Source organism: Astatotilapia calliptera, chromosome 1 (assembly GCF_964374335.1).
Source record: "Astatotilapia calliptera chromosome 1, fAstCal68.1, whole genome shotgun sequence".
NCBI lineage: Eukaryota > Metazoa > Chordata > Actinopteri > Cichliformes > Cichlidae > Astatotilapia > Astatotilapia calliptera.
The window spans coordinates 4,081,943-4,104,500 of NC_137422.1; the positions used below are offsets into that span (position 1 = coordinate 4,081,943).

The following is a 22,558-nucleotide window of genomic DNA, read 5'->3' on the forward strand; positions in this document are numbered from 1 at the left end:
GACTGTTTGTCACAGGCTCTGGCTAAGATCGGGCTCCGGGGCAGAATTTCTCGGATTTTTGACAGGCGTCGTGTCGCCTCCCTCTGTTCTATACAACAGAAGAGAGGAGCTGCCGTCTGGATGGAGCCCAGGCAATGCCAGGGAGGACAAAAGAAAGACAAGATTTTTTTGTGTATGTTAATTCTTTTCCCTCTTCTTTTTTCACTCCTGCCGTCTGCTTCTCTGTCCCCCTGTTTCCCTCCAGAGCTTCACCCCACAGTGTTCCCTTCCCGAAAGTCAACCGTTGTAAGCCCTGCCCACAGACTTGGAGTCACGTTTTACACAACACCCCTCACAACAATAACCCGTGATGTTTTTATCTCAGTAAATCAGTCTGATTGGAAGGCACCATTGATCCATTCCAGTGCTCCTGAGCTTTTTCATCAGGCATTCTTTGTGGAAAAGGCAACGATGGATACAGTTCAAAAAGATCAAAAAGTCTGAAATAAAAATTTAAGGAAAATGATATCCTAAAATGCATTTACATTCATTTTTTACATTTTTTTTAAGTCGTTGTGGTTTTATTGTTGCTTGCTTATTTTTGTTTTGGCCCATTATTAAGTGCTTAATTTATTTGAGAATGTAGTTATTTGGGCCAAGGCCAAGAATAATGCTGGTCATCTTCTACTCTTGCATTAGCAACTTCAAAGTAGCTTCAGAGCTAGTCTAAGACAGCCATCCCACTTCCACAGTATAAAAGGTCCGGTGGCTACTGTGACATCACTCATGTCACCTTTGTGATTGGATCAGACTGAAAACACAAGCTCATTGGCTAAAGGAATTCGAAGTCATTAGCCAATTGTTTATTTCCGAATCTTATTCTATGACACTGAGGGGGGAAAAAATCTGTTTGCATTTTAATCAGTATCACTCCCTCCAGTTAATACACGACACCACGGTTCTTCATTCACTGATGGATTTATTCTTCCGTCAAACTTCTCAGAAACACCATAAAATCCACCGTCAAACTGCTATTACATAAAAGTACGGAATGACCAACATAAATATTACAAATAAACATTTAAACCCAAGTTAACAAATACGCGATAAACAAACACAGTTAACGTACCTCGTTGGCTGCATGTAACCGTGAGGGAATGAGTCCGCTTCAGGAACAAAACTTAACAAAAATAATTCCCAATTTCTTCTTCTTTGCAGCTTTCTTTTACTTTAAACTGCTTATTTATTCCTTCTTCTGCCTTAGTTAACTTATTAACTTAGCTTCTTTGCACATGCTTTTTACTTCCCTTTACGTCACTTAAAAAGGCCTGTGTGCAACACAGAATGAACCTTAGTTCCTACCCCAAAAGGAACAACAATAAATAAAGAAAATAAATAACATAAATGAACACAATAAATTAAACAAACTGACATAATTTACATTTATGGCAGTTAAAATCAGTGTAATCCAAAACAAGTAACAAACCATAAATGTTTAGAGAGGTCTGGGCACTTTTGCAGCTACAGCTATTGCTCCCTGGTGGCCATTTAAGAGAATGCAGGTCTAATGGTGCAGACGACAGTCAGGACATGTTCCCCGACCCAAAGGCGCAGGGAACAAACGCTTTTGTCCACTGGAAAAACTCCAACGTACAGGCAGCAAGGCGAGGGGATACTAAGATTCCTACCTCAGCCTGCCGCCTCTCGCCAAGGGCAACTCTAGACTAAGGGAGTCCAGCTCCTCTCCAGGGTTCTGGAGCCCTTTGCGTTGAGCTGGTACCTCTCAACCTCACGCGGTGGATCGGGTCCTTCCCCACCAGAGAGGTGACATTCCATTTTCCAATCGTTAGTCTCGGTAGCTGGTGATTGGCCCAACAGGGTCTCTGACCCCGGCCGCCGCATGGGCCCACCCTACAGGTAGTAGCCCCATGTCCCATGGTCTCCAGGCGCTCGCCCTCAGGCACCCTCCCTGGGCCTGGTTCCAGGGTGGGGCCCTGGTAACCCTATCCTGGGCAGGGTGAATTGTTCCCTAGATCTTATACTCACAGGGGTTTTTGAATCCTCTCTTTGTCTGGTCCATCACCTGAAACCAGTTTGCCATGGGAGGCTGTACGAGGGAGCAAAAGCCCCCTGGCAACATGAGATCCCTGGGACACACAAGCCCCTCCACCATGTGAAGGTAGCGGATGTATGGATGGAAGGAACGTTTAGTATTTCCAAACAAAAATTGCTGCACTACATGTATTACAAATAAAGAAAACGTATCATGACAGTACCCGTAGATCTCCATCAAATACCATATCCCATCAGTATGACTACATATAAATTATTACCTATAAAGAATATTCAACTGAAAATAATTTGTTCTGTGGTAAACAGGCAAATGAGATACAATCGCTAAGACTGTTTGAAAAATCCATGCAGCTGAGGGTCTTCTTTGTTCTGGAGAGCTTTCAGTAGACCGGAAGAAACACTGCAAAGGAGAGGTAGAAATGACTGAAAAGTCTTAAAAATGATCCAAAAAGATTCAGTTTAATGTCATTTGGGCAAAGAAAGAGGGTATGTAACTAGTACTAATGGCTTATTTATTGACTTTTTTGAAAAGGTTTTGCATTTGATGTTTAAAATGGCACAGGAGTCCTTGTTGCTTAAAAAGACGAGCTGCTGCACTGCTGAACCCACGCATGCACAGGAAGTGATGTAGTATTTAGCCTCAAATTAAAGAAATAGACAACCTCACACTCCTGTGCAGGTTGATCGACAGAGGAGACATGGTTTCAGAGCGCTGGCAACCGAAAAACCTTGTGAATTTCAACTTGAGCAATGACAGTAATGAGAAGCTCTGTCTGCTGCGTGATTGACAGCTCAGTCTGTAGCTTTTGCTGTTTGATATTCAGATGCTTTTGGTTGAGCAGCTCAGAGGAAATCTTCACTCTTTCTGTTCATTTCTGTTAAAAAAATATTATTCTTTAGTATCTTATAAGATTGTCTGAATATTAGTAATTGTTCCAGTCCTGCCATACAGCTGCTGTCATCTCATAGCTATTTTTATTTCTGCAGACTGGATCTTCCCCGGATGGTTCCTGTTGACTTCGACTGAAGAGCCTCTCCGTCACTTCTCATCACTTTACCCCACACGGGGATTTACATTAGCCAATCTGGTGAGGAATCTTTTTAATTAATTATATTTTTTTGCCTGTAAAACACCCCCTCAGTGAGTGCGTGTGGACCCGCATAGAGTCTCTGAAGAAAACGACTGAAGAGTTGGTGTAAAATCAGCTGTGTGGGGACATAATAGGATTCAGTTTATATCTGATGAGATGCAGAGAAATCTTCAGAGACCAGATTCACAAATTCTTGGATGTAATCCAGAGATGAGCTGCTTGGAACTGGTGAATGTATTGTTTTGGCTCTTTGTTGATTCCTGTGCATGTGCGTTTACGTGACTGGTTTTGTGATATTTTTTTTCTGTTGTCTTGTTTGTGTGACATGACAGGAAATCTAAAATGTTCAGCAGCAGCAGCAGCAGCTGTGGTGCTTTACCCAGCAAACACCTCTAGAACATGTTGTCCCACATCACAAAGGTCATTGCATAATTATGTTGTGTAAATTAGCATCCAAGGTATTTATCCCCTGTGGCTGTCACATGGTGTTATTTTTCTTCTTCTTCCTCTTAATAGAGCTGCAGTGGAAATTATTTATGTGTGCTTGAAGCAGTTTGGGTACAAATTTAGCTCAGAGGAGCAGCTCTCTGAGGAAGCTTCCCATACGATCGATGCTGCACTGTTATATGATTTTCTGTAGCATCGGACTTGCTAAATGGAAGCATCACAGCACTTTGTTTTTCTTCGGCTGTTGCTTTTGAATTGATGTCTGCATATTTTTAGTCATTTATGTAAAATTTTAATGTGCCAGACTTATAACAAGTAATGTCTTTGTAGATGTTACTCAGATGTTTGCAGTTTTACAGGTGGCCGACTAGTGTGTTTAATTAAAAACGGCAGCTTTTGAATCAGGGGCCGTTTGGACTTGGTGATGAATCAGATTTGAATTAAAATTAAAATAAATTACAATTTTGGCTTGGAGCAGTTTTGGGTTAAATGCTGTTAGGTCTGTGGATAACACAAACTGTAGACATCTTGAATCTTTACATTTAAAACTTGCATTTAAAGCTGCATTTCCTCCAAAAAGTAACAGAGGCAGCATCTGCCTACAAGGGTTCGAGTCTAGCTTTACAAAAGAAACAGTCACCAGCATAGAAAAAACTACAAATGGAAGATTTCAACTAGTGCAACTGCTGTAATAGCTCTGTCCTGTTTGGAAAGAAAAGCAAAGTAAGTTGTACAAGTACTTTGCATTCAAAAACTCCACAGCTGAGGTTTTGCTTCAACATCTGCCAGAGCAACACTCTGCGTGGCCTCTTAGCACAGGTCAGTTGCATCCAGTGTCCCACAGGCTAATTAAGCCCAACCAGGAGTCCTAGTGCTTGATGGCTCCCTTCACTTCCAGTGTCCACCAACCCATTCAGGGATTACCACCATGACAGCTACCTTGAGGTTTGGAAACAGGGTCCATGTCCAGAGGCTGATGTCACCAGCTTTCCTCAGAATACTGTTGAAGTTGGGATTAACAATCCTATGGATCCCAGCCTCTGCCAGATTTTTCTACCTTCTCTGTATGTTTTGGGTGTCCCCGCCCAACTGCTCACCAGCTGGTCATCAGGAGCTCAGCTCCTCTCTTCACCTAAATGTCCAGAACACACAGCCACAGGTCTAATACAGAATCAATCATCGACCTGCAACTGAGTGTCCTGATGCCACTCTGCTGTGCGCTAAAGAATGCATTTGTGTTCAGACATGGTGTTAATCAAGGACAAACTTTGACTTGCAGAGAAGTCCAATGATACAACACTGCTCAGGTTCAGATCAGGCAAGCCGTTCCTCTAGAACAGGGGTGGGGAACTCCAGGCCTCGAGGGCCGATGTCCTGCAGATTTTAGATCTCACCCTGGGTCAACACACCTGAAATGATTAGGTCATTCCAGACCTCTGGAGAACTTCAAGACATGTTGAGGAGGTCATTTAGCCATTTAAATCAGTTGTGTTAGATCAAGGACACATCTAAAACCTGCAGGACACCGGCCCTCGAGGCCTGGAGCTCGACACCCCTGCTCTAGATGACTCACCTCCAGCCCTCACTGTCGTTTCACACATGAGCATTGAAATATCCCAGTAGGACAATGGAGCTGCCAGGTAGGGCACCCTCCAGCACTGCAGCCAGCAACTTCAACAAGGCTGAGTACTTTGTATTATTAAACTGCAATCTGGATGCCTTCCATGAGCCACAGTTGCATTAAAGCAATGCTCTTGTCCACTTGAAAAAAAAAAACCAATTTTCAGGCACAAGAATACCTTCCTCTGCCAGCCACGTCTCGCCAAAGACAACACAGCCCAAGCTGAGTATGACATCAGGACTCGCTAAGGCTCCTCCCACAACAAAGACAAAAGAGAGATCATCAGTTACACAAAAGTGTCATAATCCTATTTCCCACCAAACTGTTAATGGCAGCAGCAAAATAATAAGATGTTGGCTATCCCAGTGGTCTGAAACTATACAACCATACCTCATGCTCGTAGCCTGACAGTCCCGATTGGACAGAGTAGTTAAATGTGGTGTGTTTCAGTGGGGTTTTTTTTTCACATTAATTAGATAGCAATAATTAAATATTAAAATGCTATTAAAAGTTCTTAAATGAAACTGCTGGACACCAGTTTAGAAGCTGTAACTCTAAATGTTAAGAAAAAATCATTAGCACCACTAATCAGTTACTTGAGTAGTCTTCAGTGCCCTGACTTAATAATACTAGACTGCACCACAGGACAACCACCTGGTGTCTGACACCAGATTACCTTTCAGGTGGTAAATATCTCAAATCTCTCTCGCCTGTTAATGAAACAGGCAGCAGCTGCAGTAGCCTGTTGGCTATCGTGAATGATAGCCAACACACACACAGTTAACTGTCTGGTTAGGCAGATTTACATCACCAAGTTAGACCTGAGCACTGATGCACTGTTATCATATCTAAAAGACCTCATAGTACAATACAGGGAGTGCAGAATTATTAGGCAAGTTGTATTTTTGAGGAATAATTTTATTATTGATCAACAACCATGTTCTCAATGAACCCAAAAAACTCATTAATATCAAAGCTGAATGTTTTTGGAAGTAGTTTTTAGTTTGTTTTTAGTTTTAGCTATTTTAGGGGGATATCTGTGTGTGCAGGTGACTATTACTGTGCATAATTATTAGGCAACTTAACAAAAAACAAATATATACCCATTTCAATTATTTATTTTTACCAGTGAAATCAATATAACATCTCCACATTCACAAATATACATTTCTGACATTCAAAAACAAAACAAAAACAAATCAGCGACCAATATAGCCACCTTTCTTTGCAAGGACACTCAAAAGCCTGCCATCCATGGATCCTGTCAGTGTTTTGATCTGTTCACCATCAACATTGCGTGCAGCAGCAACCACAGCCTCCCACACACTGTTCAGAGAGGTGTACTGTTTTCCCTCCTTGTAAATCTCACATTTGATGATGGACCACAGGTTCTCAATGGGGTTCAGATCAGGTGAACAAGGAGGCCATGTCATTAGTTTTTCTTCTTTTATACCCTTTCTTGCAGCCACGCTGTGGAGTACTTGGACGCGTGTGATGGAGCATTGTCCTGCATGGAAATCATGTTTTTCTTGAAGGATGCAGACTTCTTCCTGTACCACTGCTTGAAGAAGGTGTCTTCCAGAAACTGGCAGTAGGACTGGGAGTTGAGCTTGACTCCATCCTCAACCCGAAAAGGCCCCACAAGCTCATCTTTGATGATACCAGCCCAAACCAGTACTCCACCTTGCTGGCGTCTGAGTCGGACTGGAGCTCTCTGCCCTTTACCAATCCAGCCACGGGCCCATCCATCTGGCCCATCAAGACTCACTCTCATTTCATCAGTCCATAAAACCTTAGAAAGCCCAGTCTTGATGTTTCAGCTTGTGTGTCTTGTTCAGTGGTGGTCGTCTTTCAGCCTTTCTTACCTTGGCCATGTCTCTGAGTATTGCACAACTTGTGCTTTTGGGCACTCCAGTGATGTTGCAGCTCTGAAATATGGCCAAACTAGTGGCAAGTGGCATCTTGGCAGCTGCACGCTTGACTTTTCTCAGTTCATGGGCAGTTATTTTGCGCCTTGGTTTTTCTACACGCTTCTTGCGACCCTGTTGACTATTTTGAATGAAACGCTTGATTGTTCGATGATCACGCTTCAGAAGCTTTGCAATTTTGAGACTGCTGCATCCCTCTGCAAGATATCTCACTATTTTTGACTTTTCTGAGCCTGTCAAGTCCTTCTTTTGACCCATTTTACCAAAGGAAAGGACGTTGCCTAATAATTATGCACACCTGATATAGGGTGTTGATGTCATTAGACCACACCCCTTCTCATTACAGAGATGCACATCACCTAATATGCTTAATTGGTAGTAGGCTTTCGAGCCTATACAGCTTGGAGTAAGACAACATGCATGAAGAGGATGATGTGGACAAAATACTCATTTGCCTAATAATTCTGCGCTCCCTGTAGAGCATTTTAGCTCCTGTTTCAACAACATTAAAGTATTGAACAGTTGTCATGAATGTTAATCTGCAATTACCCATATTGGTCATCTCTCAGGTAGCGGCTATGGCTAATAAAAGAGCTGCAACATTAATGTGGGAGCTAGCTAACAAACAACATCAGTCCTGCTCCCTGACCTCTAACTATAGTTAATATAGTGCTCATTTAACAGAATTAAGTTTAAGTCTCTGAAAATTTGAATTTAATTAGCAGTTAGGGAGTCACGTGTCATGTGTAAACCATACAGTTATTTTTCACTTGGTCAGATAACTGACATGTTTCTATTGTCAGATTTTTCTTTAAAAAACAGAGCTGGAGATGTTCACCCCTACACGTCCATGTGTGTGTGTGTGTGTGTAACTCCGCCAGAGTGCCTGTTTCACTTTTCCTGGTCCCAAGTCCAGATAGAGGAGCAGGGTTGGAATTGAGATGTTAAAAAAATGATAATTGCAAAAAGAAATTTAATGTGTAGTTCTAAATATATTCTAAGTGCTTTTAGCATGTTTTTTACTCTGTCTCTCTCATTGTATTATTTCTTTCTCCTACAACGTAGGTTACAATAATGTAAGCATGACCAATTATGGAAATTAGGCGATGGCGTCATTTTGCGACTTCTTGCGACTTTTAGGACAACCAATAGCGATTTTCCTGACTGACGAGTTGGCAACACTGGGACTCTCTCCTGTGCGTGTTTTGTCCTGTCTGCTTTCTGCTCTTTCCTGATTGTCTATTGGAGGTTTTTTCTTCCAACCATTTATTTCCATGTACTTACTCATAAGAGGTAAACTAAAACAGAAATGAATTGAAATGAAAAGGAGGCGTTCACGACTTTTTGGCCAGCTGATTGAGCTTTTCTCCCGGTATCAGCTCGGGCATCTTCGCAGCCACTTGCCCAAATCCCTGTCCACACTTGCAAAATGGCTTTGCTTTCGATTAGCCTTTTTTCCCTTCTTCTGTTTTTCCCCCCTCTTAGAAACATAATTACCATCATGTCAACATGAAGCCCTCTGTGTTTTGTGTTCCATGTGTAGGTTTAATTTCTCAGGCTGGTTGCAGTGAGAGGAAACAGAAGGAGAACGACTCGCTGAATTCTTATTTTTTTTATTTTTCCTCTCATCCTGATTACTGTGCCGTCCTCCTCCCTCTGCTTTACCCCTCGGGTTATTTAGACTTTGGGAATAAACTGCCTCTGAAGTCTGTGCGAAACGAGAGGATGTGCCAGTGCGCCGTCAGCTCCGTCACAACGCATAAAGCGGTTGGATGAGTTAGCGAGGGGGTGCTGTCTCCACCTGCGTGTGTGTTCAGGATATTTCATTGAGGGGCGTAGGCGGCATCTGGAGGCGTTTCCATTCCAATTTAAAACGAACCAACAATAATTTTCCACTTGATAAACCAAATGACATGTGGTACCTTTATAAACTGCAGCTCTTCACCCAGAGCATGTAAGTGGCACCTCCATAACGTTAATATTAAAAATCCAAAAGATGTAATTTATGGTAAATTTATGGCCTCATCTGCTGATAGATAAAGATACTTTAAAGCCATGATTCGAGCACTTCCTCCAGCCCTCACCAGATCACCATTAAATCAGTCTCACTTTCTCCTTTAGCGTACTCTTTACCCCAGAACTCGGATATTTTCCTTCCTTTTTATTGGTGCAGTTGTTGACAAAGTTTAAAAAGTGCCTTGTTGCACTGGCTTTGAAGATTGCTGCTTAGGGAACGACCTGGGACGTTCCTTGAGGTTGTCCTTTCGACCGTTCTCTCTTTGGTCCCTTTTTCAGAAGTTGTTAATGATGCCTGGAAGGATTCACTGCCTCAAAGGCTAAAGTCAGAGATCAAAAGTGTCTTATCCAAAAAAAAGAAACTTTACAGATTATAAGACTAATGAACGTAACCTGCTCCTGCTTTTTAAAGCAATTAAAATAGGTCTATAATCCTGTTGCTTTAAGGTACGAGTTTACTGATTGATTATAACACTATGTTTGCCACATCATTAGGTGCCAGATCGTTACGTGCAATGGCAATGTAGCTTACCATTGCCAGTGTGTGAATGTGTGCGTGAATGGGTGAATGACTGAATGTAGTGTAAAGCGCTTTGGGGTCCTTAGGGACTGAGGAAAGCGCTATACAAATGCAGGCCATTTACCATTTACCGTCTGGGATGGAGGAGGAGATGATGTTCTTCAGCAGCCTCTCGAACACCTTCATTACTACCGAGGTCAGTGCAACTGGCCGGTAATCGTTCAGGGATGAGGGTTTGCTGTTCTTGGGCACCGGGATGATGGCGGATCCTTTGAAGCATGTGGGGACCACATAGGGCTGTTCGATATAACGATATATATCGGATGACGATATAAAAACGTCTATCGTTTCATTTTACGCTATCGTTTGTTTCGTGGTGTCGCAAAATAAACTGTTTACGGTAATATTTTTTCATGGTTTTGATGGTCACTGTAGTGGCTATGTTAATTTCTTAAACTTCTCTCTTTCTCTTATATTTAATATAACCACACTACGGACAGACAAGCGCCTGTTTTTATGCGTTGTGGTTAGCAACAATGACGGTAACAGCATCGCGTGTCCGCTTGTTTATGTTCCACATAAACCTTTCACAATAAAGCTCAAGATCCTGTTGAGACTTAAACTGAGTCACGTGAAAGAGCAGATTATTTACGGATGAGAAGTAAAAAAGAGCCGCCAGGTGCTAAAAAATAAACCTTAGACTCAAACGTTAGAACAGGCTTTTCCCCGCAGCACGCCGTGTAATAAATACAAAGAAAATGGCGGCCGTTACAACTTGTGTCTAAAAATGTATAGTTTCATGCATCGGTTAAAACACTGGACTCCAGATACATGACGCGCAGCTGGAAACACTTCCCGCAAGTCAAGCTGCCCGAGATTCACAGAATTTACAGAAAATGTTAAATTTTTGTGATTTATATCGTTACCGGGATGATAGAATTCTTATATCGGGACATGAGATTTTGGTCATATCGCACAGCCCTAGGACCACAGGCTTGGCCAGGGACTCTTTGAAGATGGAAGTGAACACACCTGCTAGCTGGTCAGCCCAGCAGCGCAGCAGACGGCCGGTGATGCCGTCTGACCCCGCCGCTTTCCTTGTGGTCACTCTACTCAATGCCACTCGGACGTCATGCTCCGCGATGCTGATCACCGGTCTCTCGCTGATGACGTCACTGTCTTCGGTAGTCAGGCGGTAGTTAGCATTAGCCGCCTGGCTCATTGTTGAATGCAGAGTCTGCGTTGATCGGCGCAGTGTCCCTGGCTTTGTAGTCCGTAATGGTGCGTGGTCCGTACCATATACTCCGTGTGTCACCCTGGTGGAAGCGAGACTCCATGCGCTCCCCGTACCGGCATTTGGCATCTCTCACCGCGCGCCACACGCCGTATGAGACCGCTTTGTAGGCACTCATATCGCCAGTGGGGAGACCCGCATTGTAGGTGGCGGTCCTGGTGTTCACTGCAGCACAATTTGTCCACCTACGGTTTCTGGTTCGGGAATGTGGCGACTCTCGCAGTGGGGATAATCTCCTCCACTAGCATATTAACGAAGATTACTGCTACGTCCATAAACTCATTGCTGTCAACTGCGCATGCTCTGAACATGTCCCAGTCTACGTCGTTGAGTGCATCCTGTAGCGTAGCTTCTGATTGGGCAGACCAACGTTTCGCCTCCCTCGTGGTTACTTCTTCCCTCTGTATGTTTTGTTTATACTGGGGAGTGAGGAAGATGGCGTTGTGGTCAGACTTCCCAAAAGCCGGGTGTGAGACAGCTTTGTAGCCCTGCTTGTATGGTGTGTAGCAGTGGTCCAAAATTCAATCCCCCCTCGTCAAACACGAGACACGCTGGTAGAAGTTTGGCATGACTTGTCCGAGGTTCACTTTATTAAAGTCTCCTGCTACAATGAGGGCTGCGCTCGGGTCCTTGTTTTGAAATGAACTCAGCACATCATGTAGTTCGGACAAAGCCATACCTGTGTCCGCTTGGGGTGGGATGTAGACCATGGCGATGACCAAGATGAACTCACGGGGCAGATAGAAAGGGTGGCACTTAATGCTCAGGAATTCCAGATGTGGCAAGCAGCCGCTGGAAAGAGTAGAAATGGTCCTGGCATCACACCACTTTCTGTTTACCCTGAAACACTCCTCCACCTTTGGTTTTGTTCGACTCTGCCGTTCTGTCCGCGTGGAGCACACAGAATGAATACGACGGAGTTACGGCCTGGTCCGGCATGTTTGGGGGTCAGCCATGTCTCCGTGAAGCACAGAATGTTGCAGTCCCTCATGTCACGTTGGAAGGTGACTCTTGCTCTTAGGTCATCAAGCTTGTTCTCCTAGCATCCTACTAGTATGTTGGCCAGTAGGATGCTGGGCAGTGGTGTGCGATGTCTCAGTCTGTTCCGCGTTTCCCCCGGCGCTTCTTTGTTCTACGCCTTGGATGAGCGGCCCATCCTTTGTTGTTGTCCGCGCTGTGTGTAGTATCTCTGGCAGCCAGGATGGGTCAAGTTTAAAAGTGTCCAAGATTAAATGTGCAACCTTGTCACCGATGTTTACAAGTGATCTGCTGTCGTAGACTATAAAACTAGAGGATTTTGGACTGTAAACCAGAGCAGAAAATAAGCAATAAACTAAAAAGGTGCATAGTCGGAGCCAAGCGGTCAGGAAGAATGTGGCCGCACCATATTCTGTATCATTACAGTCATTTTAGAAGCAAGTCTCCCAATTGCTACCACTAAGGATTCCTAAATGAATGAGGAGATAATGTGGTCAATGAAACAGAAACTGTATGGAATCACAGTTAAAATCCAAAGTAAAGGAAAAGAAAGAAAGAAAGCACATTTTTTTGTCATTGTAACGACACAATTGGCTGCTTTCTCACTGCATGTGGCATCACAAGCATGTCATACATTATGATCATTGTTACTGTGACAATGTGCACGACTGTCAGGTCAGTGTGTGCACCTGCCGTGGGCAGAAATGTGACACCAAAGCTGACCGATGAACGATTGATGTGCTCTGCTGCAACCACAGATGAGAGCTGAGACACACACACACTCACACATGCACGCACGAGCTGTCCAAAGACTGGTGATATGGTGTGCTGAAGGTGGAGAGACAGAGGTGAACAGGGGTGAAATAATGTGACCACAGGTCAGTCCCCCCGACCTCTGTCCATTAAAACTTGGCTTTGATTGGACAGATAACAGACATCAGAGCAGACATTAGAAGTGATGTGGTGTGCTGATGGGGTCATCTGGGCTATGGTGGGGTCTTTTGTGTTTGGGTTCCCAGGACACATTCCATTGTTCTGCCGCAGGGGTATTGGACAGGGTGCAAAGGTCAACCAAGGCTTCAAATTAGGGACTGACCTCATGTGTGTGTATATATATGAGGTTATAGGTTGCTTTGATTTTATTTTACTTGGATTTTTTTATTGCCCAGTGCATTATAAGGTTTATAAATCATCTGTTTCTGGTAGAGGAACACTCCCATTGTTTGCATTTGGATCACAGATGGTGCTTGACATTACTTGGACTGTGGAACCCTGTGGGTTCTGTTTTTTTTTTTTTTTCAATAAAGCCAGAGTGTTGGTAGTCTAAATGCCTGGACAGATGCTATTCCTGCAGTGACACAGCTTCTACTACACTTGGATCTGTGCCATCCAGCAGAGTCTAGACATTACCTGCACTGATCTGTAATCACATGTTTTTTATGTTCTTTAACTGGATGCTTTTATCGGTACAGTGTGTTATGGAGCATAAAGGTTGCAAATTTGCTAACACAAATTCAAATCATATCTCCTATTTTCCTTAAAGGTCTTTTGGTAGGGTCGGCGTTTTCTTCTGGTAACCATGTCACCAACACCTAATGCCACTCCATTGTCTAGTTTGTGTTGGCCATTTTTATGTACTGACAGGAGCTAGGGCTGGGCCATATCATACCGTTCACGGTAATACCGGTATAATGTTGGGCAACGATAAGAAAATGAAATATCGCGATAGAATATGGGTAAAACGCGCATGCGCAGTGCCTTTGTTTTCATACGCACATGGCGGAAAAAGCATGTCGGAGAATGAGAAGGGGGAAAGTGGATCGTTGAATGAAACGGATGAACCAGAACTGGTTTGTAAAATGCTGCAGCTTCAGTGGTGTGGAACTGGTTTGGCTTTCGTCCGCCAGATACACAACAAAGCACTATTTCTGGTAGAGCATGCTAGCGGGCCGTCGTTATTACCATGTTTTTTGGAAAATACGGCACACTTAAAATCAATCCTTCGATTTTTCTGAAAATCGACAGAGCCCCTTATAATCCTGTGTGCCTTATGTATGAACTCTGGTTGTGTTTACTGACCTCGAAACGATTTGATGTACACGGCGCTCGAAAATCTGTCAAATGTTTTAGTGCGACTTTGCTAAGCTATGAAGCCGCACTGCTTGATGGATTGTCGGAGCATTACGGCTATCGTAGGCAGGAGCCTCGCGGAGTGATACGTACTGCGCTTCAACATAATATTACCGTATTGTGTGTGTATAACCTCTTTTTAAGTTTTGTGGATATTATACATGGTTATGCTGAGGATATGTCGGCCAGTTTCCACTGGAAATGCCTTTTGGTTAAACTGTCAGCAAGGAATTTGCATTTGCACTGTTAAATTTTTATATAACTTTAATGGATAGGATATGAGGAGCTGAGGCCCCAGTGGACTGCTTACAGTTTTGAGAGCACTGTCCTGCTAAGACGTTGCATTGCTTCCACCTTACCCATGCAGCTTGCTAACATTACAGTTAGCACTGAAGTTATTTTGCTGCTGAAAGACAAAAAAAGAAATTGTGAGACTGTAGCGTGACCAACCATTATGGTGACCTTGTGTGAATAACTTCATTAATCTCAAATATCCACAAGGTTATTGCAAACCCATCGAGGTTTAGGTTTTAGCCCAATGCTTCTTACAGTTTTGCCTGTTTGGAAGCTTGTGACAGGAAAACTATAGTTAAAGCACGTAAACATCTGTTTGAGGGCAAAATATGTGATCCTGAAAAAGGCAAATATTAATGATCAGATGAACTTCTCTTTGGTTACCTAACCAGCTCCACGTTGATTCTTTGAAAAGTAAAAGACACGCGAGTCAGTTTGAAAAGAAAACTGGTCCCTTTGTGAACGCCACTCCTGCCCGCCTCTCCATTGTGCCTTGCTGTCCTCTTCTTCATTGAGAGTAAATGATGACGCCCTCCCATGAAGCCATCTACTACATTTGTTGTGACTGCTGGAGAAATGAAGGGAGAAGATTGAAGGAGGGTAAAAGTGACAAACGAAGATTGAGAGCGACAACATTTGATTCTTACAGTGAAAAGTTGTTATTAATGGATGTGAGCCACTCGTTCTCTTCACAGCGCCTACTTTCACTGTCCACACACACACACACACACACACACACACACACACACACACACACACACACACACACACACACACACACACACAGACACACACACACACACACACACTCCCCTTGCTGTCAGAGAGATAAATCTCTGTTGGCTGATGGAAAGAAATGGAGCCCGGGCTCTGCTGGGAAAATGAACTCACAACTATACTTAATCATTTACCTCCACTTCTCCTCTCTAAATAGTCTCTTCCCCTCCCTTTCTCTCTCTTCTTTTCTCATTTGAACTGAGGAATTGCTGCAATCTCAAAATCACATCCTGACGTTTCCTGAAAGGAATGCCTCTCAGCACTTTGTGATTCATCGGGACGCGACAGGACTCCCGTAGATCAGCGGCCGAAGGGGGGCGGGGTGAAATTACATTTCATGGTTTTTCGGCATTGGACTGCTGTTACATAATTTGTGCTAATGTGAGTGAAAATAAGTGCAAAGGAAGATTGTACTCTTCACTGATGAGGTAACACATGATGCAGCTTTCAAACAGAGTAATAATGCGTTAACCTTGAGCGTTTTTATTATATTGGGCCTGGTAGAGAAAAAGATTAAATCTTCACAGCTCATGTGACTGCTTTCAGAGCTTTGTCTTCTATGGTGAAAGTGAACCTATTGTGCTAGTCTTTATTTTCTGCTATGATATATATACTGTCACAGCGGTGGATGCTTATCTTCAGCAGGGCCAAAGAGGGAGATCTTGAGATCTTGGATCTGCACAATATCAGAGCAGAAACCTCAGACCTGGATTATACTCTGTAGGCTGGACATGGACAGCTGGAGATCCACTGCCTGGGAGCGTGTGTGGTTGTAACATCTGCGCAGTCATAGCCACAAATGGCAGACTGTCTCGCTCGCTGTCCAATGGCAAGCTTTCCGTCAATAGAATAAGGTTGGCCGATTGGACGAATATATCGACTATTGACGAGGCGGAGGCTATCGTCGATCATTTTTACAAAGGCGATTTATTTATTTGCCCATGAGCAAGTTTGCTAATAATGTTCGTTGAAGCTAACAGAAATGTCTCTTCCAGCGAACATAAGAAAAAAATCTCAGACATAAAGTCTTTTGTGCGATTTGGCGCATCACAATGCAATAAATAAATAAATGAATAATCCAAAAAGTAGATACATTAATACTGAAACAAACAAGAAAAGGTCAAATATTTCCTCCAAACAAAACGTATAAATTTAAATTTATCAGGTTTTAGCAGCATGCACAGGTGGTTAACGATATTAGCCGTTCTGAAGGCGTGCTCGTGGCCGGTATACACAGATGTTTCCATGCCATGTGTGACATCAATGGGAAACGTTTTTCATGCATTTTCCATCAAACCTATGGATTGTCTCCGTCTACGACCTCCTCGCTGAGCTAACAGTCCACTTCTATCTGCGCCCTCTCCTCCAGGGTGCAATTTGGCAATTAATTCGTCCATGTTTGGACTTCTTCTGTGTTGTAAACGCGCATGTGCATGATTACATTGCTCCGCCAATCAAAAAGTCTGCTCATGCGTGAATATATCGCCTGTCATCGGTTATTGGACTGACGATTTTTACATATCGCCCAACCTTACAGTGGAACCCAAGTGGACTCACTAAATCATGTGATTTAGCCAATCAGAAGCCAATCAGAAGAAAGTTGGCACAATTTAATGTTTCTGGGTGCTGATGCTTAATACAGTGTGCCATTTTCAGGTACCCGATATAACTGAATGTAAATGCATGTAAGACTCTTGGTTTGAAAAATCAGTTTCACACAACTAAACTTTATTATGTATGTAAGATGCATCCTAACCCTAAAGCTGTGTCCACACTGGAATCGGTCACAGCTGGTCGCTTGCAGATATTCCAGGCTCTTGTTGCCTGGGTAACCCTCTTGTATATATTTACAACAAGGTCATGTGTCAACCATGTGTCGGTATCATGTATTTCTCTGATAGCTGCTTAATTACCTCACCTGGAAACTGGGCCTGGTGTCACCAGCAGTTATTTTGTCTGTAGTTGCATGAAATTGCTGAATATTAAATTTCTGTGATCTCTGGTCCCGCCCATCGAGGATGGAGCCTAACGCTACCACAGAGTGGTTCACTGAAGATGTGGAAGATGAAAGAAAAGACCAAGTTGGGCCAAAATGTGAGTGAAAAGATTTGATTTAAAAGGGAGCATCTTCAAATTTCTTGAACTGTTTGTGACCAAGCTCTAACCTAACCGTAGCCCTAAGGGTGGCCTTAAAGAGAGAGGAGCTAAAATAGGTTATTTCAGGTAGGAGATGAATTGAGGGACTGCACAAAGGCCTATTGTACGATAAGTAAGCAATATTTTAAACTGTGGAGCTTGCACAGCTAGTAAAGTCAAAGAATACAACTGATCTAGAAATAAGCAAACTAGTTTAGGTTAGCCAGATAAAAATATGTGTGCAAAGTTCACTGTAAGTCACATCCAGTATAAGTCAAATGAGCAGTCACATTAATTCAAGGTTAATGCTTACAGGAAGATCACATTAACATTTCAGAACTGCTACTTCGGCTTTGGAAAGATCAGTGAGGCACAGAAGCAGTAATCAGTAACTGCAGTTTATCAGATATAGAAGAAAGCAGCTTTCTCTGTTTGCATGTAAACAGCAGTTTCTAAAAAGAAAAGCATGTGCTGTGTAGGACCCACAGGTCCTGACAACTCTGGCTCAGTTTTTTTCTGTAATACGTTAATAAATAAAAGTAAAATATTTGTGGTTTTTTGCACTTTTTATTCACATTTCATTCAACCTTCAATTTGAAGATGTGAAAATTGTATTTGGAAAATGATACATTCGATCATTATGCAAATAATTCTTTGCACCTACAGTGCAAAGAATTATTTGCATAATCACACTAATAATTGATACAAATTCTTCATACAAGACTTAAAAGAATTCAGCCTTCTAGATTAGATTAGATTAGATTAGATAGAACTTTATTAATCCCTCGGGTGGGTTCCTCTGGGAAATTCGATTTCCAAAAAAGCACAGCACCGACAGAAGTTACAGAGTTATACACACACACACATATATATAAATACAGAGACAATATAAATAAAATATACGAAGGGGATAAATAGAATAAATAGGAATAAAAATAAAAATACAAGTGAATTGCACATTTCAAGTATTGAGTCTATTGCACCGTTGACTATTTACAAAAGTATTGCACAAAAGGTATTGCACAGTGAGGTGAAGAGGCACTACAGCTTAGTTGTTCCCCCCTCCTTTGTCCTCCTGTTTCCCCTCCCTCTCCCCTCCAGAGAGGAGTTAAACAGTTTGATGGCGTGTGGGACAAAGGAGTTTTTAAGTCTGTTAGTTCTTGTCTTTGTGAGAAGCAACCTGTCACTGAACAGACTCTTCTGATTGTTTATGGCCGTGTGCAGAGGATGTCTGGCATTGTCCATAATGTCCATCAGTTTCTTTAATGTCCTTTTCTCTGCCACTGTCACCAGAGTGTCCAGCTTCATGCCGACCACAGAGCTAGCCCTCCTGATCAGTTTCTCCAGCCTGGATGAGTCCCTCTTTGCTGTGCTGCTCCCCCAGCACACCTAAGCATAGAAAAGTACTCCAGCAACCACCGACTGGTAAAACATCCTCAGGAGCTTCCTGCAGATGTTAAAAGACCTCAGCCTCCTGAGGAAGTACAGTCGGCTTTGGGCTTTTTTATACAGGTGCTCTGTGTTGCATGACCAGTCCAGTTTATTGTCCACCCACAGCCCGAGGTACTTGTACTTGTTGACCACCTCCACCTCCTCCCCCTCTATCTGAACCGGCAGTGGACCTGCTCTAGACCTCCCGAAGTCCACAACCAGTTCCTTAGTCTTTGAGGTGTTGAGTTGCAGGTGGTTTGTGTGACTCCATGCGACAAAGTTCCTCACCAGACTTCTGTACTCCTCTTCCTGATCATCCCAGATACACCCCATGATGGCCGTGTCATCTGCAAACTTCTGAATATGGCATAATTCAGAGTTGTAGCAGAAGTCAGAGGTGTACAGGGTGAAGAGAAGAGGGGACAGCACAGTTCCCTGTGGTGCTCCTGTGCTGCTGACCACTGTGTCAGACGTGATGTCCTTCAGCCTGACGTACTGTGGTCTGTCGGTGAGGTAGTCGGAGATCCAAGCCACCAGGCAGGGGTCCACCTCCATCCTGTTCAGTTTTTCCTGAAGTATACAGGGCCGGATGGTATTAAAGGCACTGGAAAAGTCAAGAAACAGGATCCTGACCGTGCCTTTTCCCCCATCCAGGTGTGAGTGGGCTCTGTGTAGGAGGTACAGGATGGCATCCTCCACTCCGACACCCGCCTTGTATGCAAACTGTAGTGGGTCCTGGGCATGTTGTACCTGTGGTCGGAGGAGGTTGAGGAAGAGCCGCTCTAGAGTCTTCATAAGATGTGACGTCAGTGCCACCGGTCGGAAGTCATTCAGCTCATTGGGCCGGTTCTTTTTGGGGACCGGGACGATGCAGGATGTCTTCCATAGGGCGGGCACTCTCCCCAGTCGCAGACTGAGGTTGAAGACTCGTTGTAGCGGCTCCCCAAGTTCAGCAGCGCATGCCTTTAGCATCCTAGGACACACCTTGTCTGGGCCTGCTGCCTTTCTGGGGCGAAGCTTCCTCAGTTGTCTCCTGACCTGATCCACTGTGACACTGGGAGATGTTTGGGAAGAGGGGAGGGGGGGAGATGTCTTGCTGCTGAGAGAGGGATTGGAGGAGGGGGGTGTCATGGTGTCAGGAAGGGGGGGAAGCGAGGGAGGTAGGAGAGTGGGGATTGGACTCTGTAGTGAAGGTGAGGGAGGGGGGTTGTGGGCTGGTCAAACCTGTTGAAGAAGTTGTTAAGTTCGTTTGCCTTCTCCACAGTCCCCCCCACTGTGCTTTTCTTGGTGTTGTGGCCTGTTTCTATACAAACAAAGAGTTCTATAATCCAGTTTATAATTATCCCAGTAAGAAAAAAAAGTACAGTTCATTGGAAATGTAAGACCACGATTGGAGAACAATTACAAAAAATTAATTGCTAAATGTTCAAGAATAATATTGACCAGGATGTTCAGAGTTAAAGGACAGTTAATCACAGAATAACCACAGGAAGCAGACTTCTGACGAAACATTGATTTTGTCGATTGAGTTTGTCCTGAGCAGACCTCAAACTGATCAATGATTGAAGGCTGAAAACAGGAGGGAGCTTCTGTCACTGCAGCATTAACGTGTCCTGGACACAAACAGCATCATGTGACTCACCATATTATCTGAAGCCAGCAGAGGTCTCATGACATCACAGTGCAATGAGCACACATTCAGAAAAGCCTGATGTGCAGTAAATAATAACACACCAGGAAAGGTCTGGTCTGTAGGTTAATGTTTTATCTTTGCTCTCATTAGTCTTCTAGCAAACAGTGGATTCAATTTGGTGCCTCAACGACGCAATTTCCCAGTGGGATGAGCGTTTTGAACAAAATACCATACAACATTATTTCGAATTAGAATTATGAATGATGTAACTGAAAAGCTAGTACAAAGAATGGTATTTCCTCTACTGCCCACTGGAGGCTGGCTCCAACAGTGTTTAGTGTGTTTAGCTCAATAGCAATGCTAAAATGCTGTGGCCTCTATAACTAATAACTGTGCAGTGGGTGTTTGTTTTAATTGTTTTTTATAATAATACTAAAGCCCAACCAATTGATTATTGGCTAATAGTAACTGCTTCCTGAACTACATCAGAGTTTAATGGGCTTTTCTCCAGGTCATGAGTGTTGATGTGTAGTTTTCCCACCAGAGGGCACTCTGTAACTTCCCTGTTAGCATCACGTGTTGGGAATGCCACAAACAGAACAACCATCTGTACCAAGCAGAGCTGGTAGATAACCCTTTACTTGAGTACTCAAATCACCTTCTACAACATTGACCCATACATATGCTGAAGTGCTTTCTGTTTATAATTCACACTCCAGTGAATGCCCGAGGTTTTTTTTGGCACACAGACTGAACTACCAGCCTTCCAGTTACCCTTGGCTCTTGCTGTGGTGGCTAATCTTCCTGTGTAAATTAACCAGGCATGGATTTTGAGCCGTCTTGAAATAGGTATGATGGGCTTAGGCAGCCACGGTGTGACATACTAAATCCATCATGCTGAATCCCATCAAAGGGGAAAAACCAAAACAAAAAGGACTTGCTCACACCGAGAGGACAGCAGAGGCTGTCTGACTGTTTGCATGTTTTTGTTGCGCCTTGGAAGGGCGCTCTGTGCTCCTATTAGTCAGCACCGTGAACATCTTGTTGAAATTGTCATGAGTGAGAGAATTATCTGGATTGGCTGTTAGAAGCTGTTGTCAATCATGAAAGAAAATGCATAATAAAATGAGTTTTGACAGTGCAAAGTCTGACTTTCTAAGATACTGAGTGTGTAACGAACACTGACCGTATAACCCAACTAACCTTTGCCCTTCAGGCTGAATTAGAGCACAGCCTCTGAAGGTCTAGATCCGATGCACTCCTGAAGTTCATGAAGATTCAAAAGCTCTCTGATGTTGAAGGTGAGTTGCAACGTGTGAGTCTTGAAATGTAACCGTTAGGACCTTAATCCATCCTGATTTCAGAGGGACGCCTAGAATGCAACTCCGGATTCAATTCAGATTCCTTCAATTCCTCTGGCAGAACGAGGCTCAGCGCGGGGGAGCTGCAGTGACCAGTAAGGGGCGACGGTTAAGAGAAGAGACGGGACAAGCTTCCAGAATCTGGTATTCCCAGGCAGTCTCCCAACCAAGAACTAACCACACCTGACCTGCTGAGCTTCCAAGGTTGGATGAGGGCAGTTTGGCTGACCATGAGTTTGGTGAAATTCTGACTTGTGTTCGTGCAGTACATTAGTTTTGAACGATTGTGTGTCCATCATCTGTGTACCTTAGACATCACGTGGCTCATTCAAAGGCTGTAATGCTGCTGTCCTCTCATATCATCACTGAGTAATGAGCTCAGGCCCTGTTAAGGTGAAGGACAGGACTGCACAGAGGGTTAACACTGGCAGCATGTATGTTTGTGTTCTGCACCCTGGAAAGTTGTGATTTGTGAAAATAAACCGTTTAAGTGTAACACCATTCCCATTGATTTAACTCATTGGCAAGATTGAACTTTAAATGAAGCTAAACTGGCAAATCATTCCCAGCTCACACAAACACAACAGTGCTGCTACATTTAAAATGAATTTATTTGGGATCCAAAGCATCTGGGAGCTCTGGGACTATTTTATTTGAAGTCAAAGCTCAGTTTAGCAGACCACAAAGGCAGGAAAAAGCAGCCAAAATGTAAAATAAAGCTGCTGCAAATAGACAATAAACAACCAATGGGAATCCCACACTGACCATGAGGAGGTCGTGTTTTCTCTCTTGCTGGTGAAAGACTCTAACTGATCACAGAATGCCATAAAGCGAAACCATCGGTATGTA

At 43.5% G+C, this 22,558-nt stretch overlaps 1 protein-coding gene across 3 annotated transcripts in view; it reads left to right on the forward strand.

Annotated features, from left to right (window-relative positions):
- The window catches only part of large2 (LARGE xylosyl- and glucuronyltransferase 2), a 121,526-nt gene that overhangs the window by 49,058 nt on the left and 49,910 nt on the right, over positions 1 to 22,558 (forward strand). For all 3 annotated transcript variants that reach the window (XM_026145177.2, XM_080300662.1, XM_026145339.2), the window contains exon 2: positions 3,040 to 3,140. The gene's annotated coding sequence lies outside the window, so the exon portion shown is untranslated. The remainder of the gene's footprint in view (positions 1 to 3,039; positions 3,141 to 22,558) is intronic.